The 11,543-nt window shown below is 38.8% G+C and overlaps 1 long non-coding RNA gene across 1 annotated transcript in view; it reads left to right on the top strand.

Moving 5' to 3' along the window:
* Positions 1-10,919, top strand: part of LOC144979912 (uncharacterized) — a 13,359-nt gene extending 2,440 nt beyond the window's left edge. The window contains exon 2 of the long non-coding RNA XR_013646796.1: positions 10,159-10,919. This is a non-coding gene — a long non-coding RNA (uncharacterized LOC144979912). The remainder of the gene's footprint in view (positions 1-10,158) is intronic.
* Positions 10,920-11,543: the final 624 nt, after the last annotated feature.

Genomic DNA, 11,543 nt, shown 5'->3' with positions numbered 1-11,543 from the left:
TGATGGTGATGATGACCATGATGATGATGATGATGATGATAATGATGATGGTGATGATGATGTGATGATGATGATGATGATGAAGATGATGATGATGGTAACGATTACGATGATGATGATGCCTATCCCTTGTGTCAATTATATACTTGGTACACCATTTTATAGCAAAACAAAAAAATTGAGCTTTTTATACAGGGCAATATCCAATAAACGTGCTCAAAGCGCTTTACATGGGGTCCGTGTCCAACAGCAACAATTATTATGTGACAAGACTCCTTTCAGGCGATATTACAATTTTTTTTCAAAGATTCAGCGCTGTAAACGGCCAGGTACTCATTTTACACATGATTGCGTTGAGAGAATGTGAGTAAAGAGTCTTTTCCAAGGACTCAACTATGCGCCGAGCGCGGCTCGAACTCAGGACCTTCCGATCCAATAGCTATGTCTCACCACAAGACCACATAGAGGCGCAAGTAACGAAAAGTGTATTTTCATTCAAACGCTCTATCTGATGCAACATAGGGTTTTGTTTTGTCATTCTCTTCCTCTCCCTCTCTCTTTCTCTCCCACCTTCCCTCTCTCTACTTCCCTCCCCCCCCCCTCTCTCTCTCCTTCTCTATCTCTCTCTCCCACCTTCCCTCTCCCCCTCTCTCATTCTCCCCCTCTCTCCCTCCCCCTCTCACTCTTTCTTTTTTCTCTGTCTCCCCCTCTCTGACTCTCTATTTTTCTCTCTGTTTCTCCTTCTCTCTCCCTCTCCTTCTCTCTCCCTCTCTTTCTCCCTCTCCCTCTCTCCCTCATTATCTCTCTCTCCCTTTCCCTCCTTCTCTATCTCCTTCTCTCTCTCTCTCTCCCTCTCTCCTTGTTACCATAAAACAAACCCTTCAAAAAACAAATACACAAACTTGAAACGACACAGCTGTCGAAAGCAACTCAATTACACTGCAGTCCCTTTAAAACTACGTTAAAATCAACTCTCGCTTAAAATAACCTCTGAGGCTAGTCCCGATTTTTCTGCTCCATACCATTGGTAATTCATAACGGTTAAGATAAACTCCGTCCCTGAGCTTGTCCAGATACGATAAACTAATCAATCTGGATGTGTACGACAAAGGCTAAGACAGACAGGGAGTCTCTCAACCCCCTCCACCCCCTCCCCCCAATCTCCATCATTTAGTGTCCTCATTGCGCAATCACGAAACAACACCGGCTGTCATATTAGTCGAGTGTGTAGTGGGTGAAAGATTCACTGAACCTTACGAGTATGTCACCATAGTATGACGCAAACACTCACATGCGCACGTGAGCACGTTAGTTTTTACTTTTGTTATAGCACTAGCACACTAGAGAAAATGGGTATTGAGGCCATAGCTAAGCAATCATTGTAGAGTATAGGCAAAGGCATTTGTCCATTATCCCTGCCATTCCCTCCCCATGGTCTCATCCACGAAGTCGGTAAGTAGGTCATGTGTATCTAAACTAAAACCCTATTAATTTGAGTATGAGCAGTTTGAGAAAGTGGCAAATAAATGGCCGGGGTTTTATCAACTACGTCACGTTGATCTATGGAAAAGTCTTAACTAACACTTTCTCACCATACACGAGTTTCATATCAGTAACACCCTTGTCGTTGTCGAATAAATTCAATAGCATGACACCAAGCAGAAGTTATAATTTGCTCTATACGCCAAGTGTCGTTGAAGCTACGGCTTGTTCTCCCCCTTGTAATGCGATTTATGAACAGTATGTAAATATTGCGCTGTGTGAAAAATTACGTTTAAAATTATTTACTGGAGTTGGAGTTGAATAGAGTTATCTGTCTTACTTAAGGATGTTAAGAATCGGTTGTTATTTGGGTGGCTGGAGGATATTAATGTTGATGAATGACGATATATATAGGAGCACAATAAAAATGAAGTCTGTGTTTTAGTTTTCCTGCAAGGGTTGAGACAGGATAGAGTTAAGTCCCTTGTTTTATTGATGGAACCAAAACATTCGTGACAAATCAAATTCGCATGATTAATAACAAGGAACATATTATAATAATATATAACAAAGGAGCAAGTAATACAAAGTTGAGGTTATAACATTGTATAATATTAATAATACATATATATATTTTAATAACATACTTCAGATTTGTAGTTTAAAGAAAATATATTTAAAAAAAATAATTTCTGTTATAGTTATAGTACTAAAATAAAATTAGGTAAGGAAATATTGATACATTATAATTATTATCTTATCTATCCCATAGCAAGGGATTTAAAACGCTCAATCTTGACTCTAGTCATAGGCTTTGTTAATGCATCAGCAATGTTATGCTCTGATGGAACATAACAAACTTCCATGAAACCATCATTGATTACATCTCTTACATAATGATATCTTATGTCAATATGTTTGCTTCTCTGGTTTTGCACAGGATTTTTGGCTAAAGATATAGCAGATTGATTATCAGAATTCATAAGAAATGAAGGGAATGAATTAGGGGACATGTCATTGAGAAGTGATAACAGAAATACACCCTCTTGTGCAGCTGTGGACATAGAAATATATTCAGCTTCACATGTAGATAATGCAACACTATTTTGCTTCTTCGATTTCCAAGCAATCAGAGGTCCCTCAATTGATAACTGATAAGTAAAACCAGTGACACTTTTTCTGTCAAATGAATTGGCCCAATCTGCATCGCAAAAGCCAAGTAATTTTAGAGGGTTTTCGGATCGCTTGAAAATCAATGGCCTTTCAAGTGCTGCCTTTATATACCTTAAGGCATGTTTTGCCATTACCATATGGTTCGAATTTGGTCTAGACATATGCTGGGAAAGTTTGGTTACAATAAAACTCAAATCAGGTCTTGTGCATGTCATGGCGTAGATTAGTCCGCCGACTATTTCCCTGTATCTAGTAGCATCAGCTTCATCAACTTCTTCTTCACTTTCAAATTTATTAACATTTAATTCACTGGGGGTGAATTTGGGTTTACAATTATGCATGTCAAATTTTACAAGTAATTTCTTCAGGTAGTTTGCCTGGCTCATTATTATCATATCATCTCTATGAATGAAATCGATTCCTAGGAAGTTTGATACTCTTCCAAGGTCTTTCATGTTAAATCTTTCTTTAAGTTTATCTTTAATGAAAGTAATCATTGTGTTTGATTTTGACATTAGCAATAAATCATCTACATAGCATAAGATGATAGTGAATTCATTATTTGAAAGTTTAGTGTAAACACATGGGTCTGCTTGAGATTGCTGAAATCCTAAGTCGGATAGAAATGAATGGAGCAAATTGTTCCAATTTCGGCCACTTTGTTTAAGACCATACAGTGACTTATTCAATTTACATACTAGTTTCTTACCAGACTTACTTTTCATTTCGTAACCTTTCGGTTGTTCGACATACAGCTCACAATCTATTGGAGCGTTGAGATAAGCCGATTTTACATCCAGCTGGTGGATTACCATTTTCTTTTGAGCAGCAATTTGAGCCATTGTTCGGACAGATGTTATGCGTGCTGTGGGGGAGAAGGTTTCTTGGTAGTCAATACCATGATTTTGTGAGTATCCTTTCGCTACGTATCTAGCTTTATATTGGACTTCATCATTGGGTCCATTTTTAGTTGTAAACACCCAACGTCCACCAATTGGTGTTCTGTTTTCAGGGAGGTGAGTTAATTCAAAGGTATTGTTCTCTCCCAAAGCATGCATTTCATCGTCCATTGCCTTTTTCCATTTATGTGCATCATTGCATGTAATAGCATCATCATAAGACATTGGCAAAGGAATAACATTTGAAACATTATAGCAAAAATGAACATAATTCAACGAGTCATTGTCATTATACATGTAATAATCATTGAAACGTTTAGGTTGGCTTCTTGTTCTTTTGTTAGAAATATTTTGTGATTCTGTTTCAAGGTTTAATTCTTCATCATTAGAGTTTGTCTCATCATCATTTGTATTTATCTCATTATCTCTATTTTCATCTGAATGAGCTTGAGGAAGATAAATAATGTCCTCATGTGAATTATCATCATATGGAGGTGTTAATAATGGATATTGTTCTTGATCAGGTTTATTTTGTTTATCATCAACATATATGAAATCATTTGAGTTTGAATTAGTATTTGGATTCTGATCAGTGGTTTGGAATTTAACATTTCTTACTTTCTTTATGATATCAGTTTCAGGAAAGTAGATCATATAAGCTGGACTATCTCTATCATATCCGACAAAAATTCCCTTTTCAGCTCTTGCATCTAATTTTCTTGGGTTTTGTACATAGGCAAAACATGTTTGGCCAAATTCTTTTAAATTTTCAAAATCAGGTTTCTTGCCTGTAAGAGCTTCGAGGGGAGTCCTTGCCAATCTTCTGTTATAGCATCTATTGCGAATATACACAGACATAAACAAAGCATAGCACCATAATGATTTAGGTAGTTTTGAATTGATTAGGAGGCATCTGGCCATCTCAAATAATGTTCTCCATGCTCTCTCAGCTGTTCCGTTTTGGTGCGGGCTGTACGGCGCTGATTTTTCGTGTTTGATTTTATTTGACAGCAGAATATCTTGAAACTCTCCTGAAATAAATTCTCCACCACCATCCGTACGAACACATTTTACAACACCAAGGGTGGAAATGTCAGCGAGATATTTTCTAAATGCTTTCGGTGTATCGCTTTTATTCCTTAGAAGATACACGCAAGAGGCTCCAGAGAAATCATCATTGCAGATGAGCACATATCGAAATCCGTCTTTGGTAGCTGGTTCTATGGGTCCAGCTAAGTCCAAATGAACTTTGCTAAGTCGCGAGGGTGCCCTTTCATCAGGCTGTCGGTTCCTTTCATTACACATCTTTCCAAGAAGGCATACTTCGCATTGTAGTGTTGAATTACTATCTGAAATGGTAATGTCGCCGTTTTCTGCGAGTTTCTTGATGTCGTTGATATTGCAGTGACCTAAGATGTTGTGCCACTTTTCAAGAGTTTTAGATGGAGCAGAAGTTTTCTTTATGGTGTTTATGTAGTACAAGTTTTTTGATTTCTGTATGTCAAACGTGTGACCATTAATTTGAAGTGTTCCAGATTCTTTAGTGAAGTTTACTGTAGCACCGCTTAATGTAGCAGCAGATACTGAGAATATGTTCTGTCGGAATGTTGGTACCAGGAGTGCATTTTTGAGGAGTACCGGTCTGGAATTTCCATTTGTGTCGGTCAATTCGACGATTGCGTCACCATGTCCTTCAACAGCACCCTGAGTCCTGCCACCGTCAGCTAATTCGATTGAATGGTTTTGTGTGGAGGCGCTATTTAGATTAGTGAATAAGTGACGTTGGGTGATGATATGTATAGAAGCACCACTGTCGATTATAAGACTTCCTGAATGTTTTGTTTTTAGTTCTAGTGAATTGATAGCACTGTTATCACTGTTGAATGTGTGTTTTAACGAAAATGCGAAGCCGCTGTGTGTGGAGTCATTTAGATTTGCCTGTTTGGCATGATGATGAGTTGGTTGGTTTCTGCTTCGACATTGACTTGTCCAATGTGTATCCGTTTTATGGATGTCACAATAGCGCTTGCATGAAGATGTGGTGTGTGAGCGTGTTTTGCATTTTGAACAAAACATTTCATTTGCTTTTGGATTTTTACCTGAACCGGGGTTGGTGTTGCTTGCAGATTGCCTTTTAAAGCATTTATCCGTTGTGTGTGTTGTGCTCTTGCAGTGCGAGCACCATTTGTGGTTGTTTTGGTAAAACGACATTACAGTTGATGAGTTGTCTTTATTAACAGACTCTTCTTGATTTCTCAAGCTTTCTTTAAACTCAAGAAATGTTTGTGGAGATTCTCTTTGTGTGGTAACAGTAACAAAGGATTGATAGGTGTTTGGTAGACCTTTTAATATCATTGATATCAGAAGCGAGTCAGAGATGGTCTCTCCTGCCTGTCTTAGGGCGGTGGTTGCTGTCTCTGCCCTGATGATGAAGTCGGTAACGGTTTCATTATGGGCCAATGTGAGCGAGGTCAATTGTTGATAAAGCGAGATAATGGTTGATTTTCCCTTAGGCTGGTAATGATTTCTTAGTATTGTAAGTGCTTCTTTCCCTTTATCTTTTGCCTCTCGGATAATTTGTGATAGGGATCTGTCGTCCAAGCACTGTACCAGTTCAGCAAAGGCCTCGGCGTTTTCTTCCGTTGTTGGACCAGAATCATTTTCAAATATTGTGTGGAGTTTCTTGATCCTCATCATACCCAGAAATTTAATCTCCCATAACTCATATTGACGTCCGTCGCCCGAAAATATTGGTATTCTGAGAGCCATTGTTATGGTTGTCGTTGATAGGTTTGTTTGTCTTTAATTGATTTGTATTTATTTTGATAGGTTACCTGCCATTCTATTGTTGAAAATATAACTTCTCCAAGGTTTCTGGGCCCATAACCTGTTAAGAATCGGTTGTTATTTGGGTGGCTGGAGGATATTAATTTTGATGAATGACGATATATATAGGAGCACAATAAAAATGAAGTCTGTGTTTTAGTTTTCCTGCAAGGGTTGAGACAGGATAGAGTTAAGTCCCTTGTTTTATTGATGGAACCAAAACATTCGTGACAAATCAAATTCGCATGATTAATAACAAGGAACATATTATAATAATATATAACAAAGGAGCAAGTAATACAAAGTTGAGGTTATAACATTGTATAATATTAATAATACATATATATATTTTAATAACATACTTTTAACAAAGGACACAAAGAAGAGAGCCCAATTTAAAATATGTCAGGAGATTCAAACGCCCTATCAGATGCAACAACGTTTTTTTGTCATTCTATTCCTCTCTCTCTCTTTCTCTCTGTCCTTCCATCTCTCTACCTCCCTCCCCCCCTCTCTCTCTCCTTCTCTCTCTCTATTTCTCCCACCTTCCCACTCCCTCTGTCTCCTCCTCTCCCTCTCTCCTTCCCCTCTCACTCTTTCTTTTTTTCTCTGTCTCCCCCTCTTGTCTCTCTCTTTTTCTCTCTGTTTCTCCCTCTCTCTCCCCTCTCTCTTTCTCTCTCTCTCCCTCATTATTTATCTCCCTTTCCCTCCCTCTCTCTCTCCTTCTTTCTCTCTCCCCCTCTCTCGTTCTCTCTCTCTCTCTCTCTCTCTCTCTCTCTCTCTCTCTCTCTCTCTCTCTCTCTCTCTCTCTCTCTTTCCTTGTAACCATAAAACAAACCCTTCTAAACTCAGATACACAAACTTGAAACGACACAGCTGTCGAAAGCAACTCTCAAATAATTACACTGCAGTCCCTGTAAATAAACTCTCGCTTAAAATAAGCTCTGAGGCTATTCCCGATTTTCCTGCTCCATATCATTCGTAATTCAAAACGTTTAAGATAAACTCCGTCCCTGAGCTTGTCCAGATAAGATAAACTGATCAATCTGGATCTCTACGACAAAGGCGAAGATAGACAGGGAGTCTCAACCCCCTCCACCCCTCTCAGTAACACCATCTCCACAACCACATCATTACTGTCATCATTATATTCAGTACCACCTTTAGTGCAAGCACCACTATCACATCATCTTCCTGGTGGGATCTTTACTTGCATAGATCAGAATTGCTTTCTGTCTTTGTCTTGGCTTGATCCTTTTCCTGGCCGGCCAGATTCATTGGCAGGGAGGGAAGCAATTAAATGTATAGTCATGGTTTTTGGGAGATGATGTGTTTGTCCTCGTAAATCATCTCTCTTTTGTGTGACGTTAGATTTGTTGTTCTAAATTTTGTATTACGCTCACAAGGATTCTGTGCTTGTGTCTTGATGAAACTTTTAGGTGACTTTAAACTAACTACATTGATAGTTTGATCTTGGTGTCCGTTTCTCACAAACGGACTCCAAGATCAAACTATCAATGTAGTTAGTTTGAAGTCGCCTATTTAAACCAGTCTCACCTTTTCTCCGTTACTTTTGATCTATATTTTTTTACAGCCCCATTTTTACCTTTTAAGTGGTGCTGAAATGACCTACAAGTAAAAGTGAAGCAAGCGCCGTAAAACCCTTCGAACTAATAGCTCAAAACTCTCTCACTCTCTATCCATCTATCTTTCTTTACACAAACACTCATAGACACACAAATCAATAAAGCACACTTATTTGTTTAGTCCCGATTAGTTTTCATGTTCATCCTCCACTACTTCCCAATAACAGGTCATCACAAACACCTCGACTTCAATCTCTCTCTCTCTCTCTCTCTCTCTCTCTCTCTCTCTCTCTCTCTCTCTCTCTCTCTCTCCCTCTCTCTCTCTCTCTCTCCCTCCCTCCCTCTCTCTCTCTCTCTCTCTCTCTCTCTCTCTCTCTCTCTCTCCTCTAACTGTCATACACACACATGACACATATGCACATTCACATAGAAATCAATAAAGTTCACTCAGATCTTTAGCCTCATTAATTTTTCACTATCATCGTTCTGTACTCATCACTAGATTTACTTTGAGCTCTCTTTCTCTCTCTCTCTCTCTCTCTCTCTTTCTCTCTCTCTCTTTTCTCTCTCTCTCTCTCTCTCTCTCTCTCTCTCTCTCTCTCTCTCCCGCACACACACACACACACATACACACACAAATCAGTAAAGAGCACCTAGTTCTTTAGCCTCAATATTATGTTTTCATTTTTCATCTTCCTATACTTAACAGTGATACACACACACACACACACACACACACACACACACACACACACATATGGTTCACTTAAATGTTAATTTCCTGGCAATTGCCAACATGAAACATTCGTTAACTTAATATTTACGATTAACAAATAAAACACAACACACATAACAATAACGTTCACTCAATACTTTAACCTAACCTTTCTGTAGCTATCATATATTCAATTGGAGCAGTCTCTATTTCTCTCTGTCTCTCTCTCTCTCTCTTTCTCATATTTTTCTCTTTCTCTCCCCCTGTGTGTGTCTCTCTCTCTCTCTCTCTCTCTCTCTCTCTCTCTCTCTCTCTCTCTCACACACACACACACACACACAAACACACTCTATCTGTCCTTCTGTCAGACAAACTTAAATCTATAAAGTGGATCATATCCTTTTCACATCAGCCATCAATCTCTCTTTTCATCTCCAAGTACACACCTTATCACCACCATCATTATCATCATCATCATCATTACCATCATCATCATCATCATCATCATCATCGTCATCATCATCATCACATCAATGCCACTACTACTACTACTACTACTACTACTACTACTACTACTACTACTACTACTACTACTACTACTACTACTACTACTACAACTATTACTACTACTACTACTACTATTACTACTACAACCACCACCATCGCCACACTATCATTTCATGAAGGACCACCACTACTACTACTACTACAACCACCTCCACCACATCATCATCATCACCATCATTACCACCACCACGACGACGACATCAAAACACTATCACCATTAAAACAACAATCACTACCACATCCTTACCACCACTACTACAATCTCCTCCAACACATTAATATCACCACCACCACTTCTGCAACCACCACAACTACATACATCATCATTATCATTACTGCCACCAGGACAACATCCACCATCATATCATTATTACCACCACCCCTGCCATTCATTTTTATATTTTATACGTCATAATGAAATTGGTTTTGGAACTTTACTTGATTTGAAACAAGGGGTATTGGGATGATTATAGATCTCATTAGATTATATTTAGTTTGCAGAAATTCCTGTTTAAGCATTGAAATTCTTCAGAATTGTTTCTGAAATTTATGTGAGCGAAATTTTAAGTTGGCGTCTCTGGTCAACTTGAAACAATGGGAGGTGGGCATTAGTGAATCTGTGAATAAGGGAAATGTGGCGACTACCACTACTACTACAACCATCACCACATCATCCCTACCACAACTACTACAACCACCACCACATCATCATACCTACGACTACCATTACTACAACCACCATGTTATAATTACACTTTCAGTTTTTGAAATTCCTCCGAGTGGTGTCAGAAATTGCTGCGAGATACATTGTGGATTGCATCACAATATATTTTAATGAAATTTAAATTTATAGGTTATTTTTGCATGGATGCTTCTTGATCTTAGCGCTGAAAAATGTCCTCCTTTTTAGTGACCAGTCATTCTCACCCCTGGGCTATGGCTAAAACAAAGGTGTCCACAACCCAACTTAGGCAATACATTCAATCAAGCCAAGGATAAAATGTATAGCCTAAAGATGTCGAAGATTTGCAGCGGAGATTGTTCAAGACTGATATTGACAGGACGGACAGTGAGACGGTGCAGGAATTACTGAGAGAGATAGAGGAGGAAGGAGGTGTAACAAAGTTCAGTGTGAATGAGGATGGTGGTTTTGAGTATTTGTTTTATGTAACGGGAAGAATGAGGCGTGATTTGAGTGTTTTTTGTGATGTGTTTGTTATGGATGCAACATACAAAGTAAATCGATATTTGTATCCACTTGTGAATGTTATGTGCATAGATGATGAGGGTCATGGTTATCCCAGGGTGGCCAACTTTTCAGAAACTGAATTAGGGAAAATCTTTGGTTACCGCACAATAATGTTAAGAGCAGGGTGGCCAACTTTTCAGAAACTGAATTAGGGAAAATTTTTGGTTACCGCACAATAATGTTAAGAGTGAAGTAATACACAGCCTAATACTAATTTAATACTTTACAAAGAATGAAAATGAAAACAGACATTAAGTTGAAATCAGAGCAATGCTGTGTCAAGATTACAGAGGAGCAAGAAGACAAGATTTGTTTGTGTGTCTTTATATGTTACGGAATAGGTACATTTTGGTTGTCAAAACTTTCATTTTTATTTTGACATTTTCTTGATCTTTTAAAATAAAATTATGAATTAATTTAAACAACAGACTTGTTTAATATTTTAAAGATATACTTTTGTGGGGACCTTTTGTAAAATCATTAGTCCGATTGTAGTTGTAAATTTCTTTATATTCTAATGTCATAAAATCAGTGACACCACTGAATCCCTACCAGCGCTTTTACTCACTGAGTCCCTATCACCAGCGCTTTTACTGAGTTCCTACCACCAGCGCTATTACTCACCGAGTCCCTACCACCAGCGCTTTTACTCACTGAGTCATAGAGCTTTTACTCACCGAGTCCCTACCACCAGCGCTTTTACTCTTCGAGTCCCTACCACCAGTGCTATTACCGTCATAGAGCTTTTACTCACCGAGTCCCTACCACCAGCGCTTTTACTCACTGAGTCATAGACCTTTTACTCACTGACACTGAGTCCCTACCACCAGTGCTATTACTATTACCGAGTTATAGAGCTTTTACTCACTGAGTCCCTTCCACCAGTGCTTTTACTCACTGAGTCATAGACCTTTTACTCACTGACACTGAGTCCCTACCACCAGTGCTATTACCGAGTTATAGAGCTTTTACTCACCGAGTCCCTACCACCAGTGCTTCTACTCATGAGTCCCTACCACCAGCGCTATTACTCACCGAGTCCCTAC

This window comes from Berghia stephanieae, chromosome 9 (assembly GCF_034508935.2).
Source record: "Berghia stephanieae isolate SIO BIC M18660-M18661 chromosome 9, UCSD_Bste_1.3, whole genome shotgun sequence".
Classification (NCBI taxonomy): domain Eukaryota; kingdom Metazoa; phylum Mollusca; class Gastropoda; order Nudibranchia; family Aeolidiidae; genus Berghia; species Berghia stephanieae.
The sequence above is the reverse complement of the archived record's forward strand: the minus strand, read 5'-3'. Positions and strand labels throughout refer to the sequence as shown.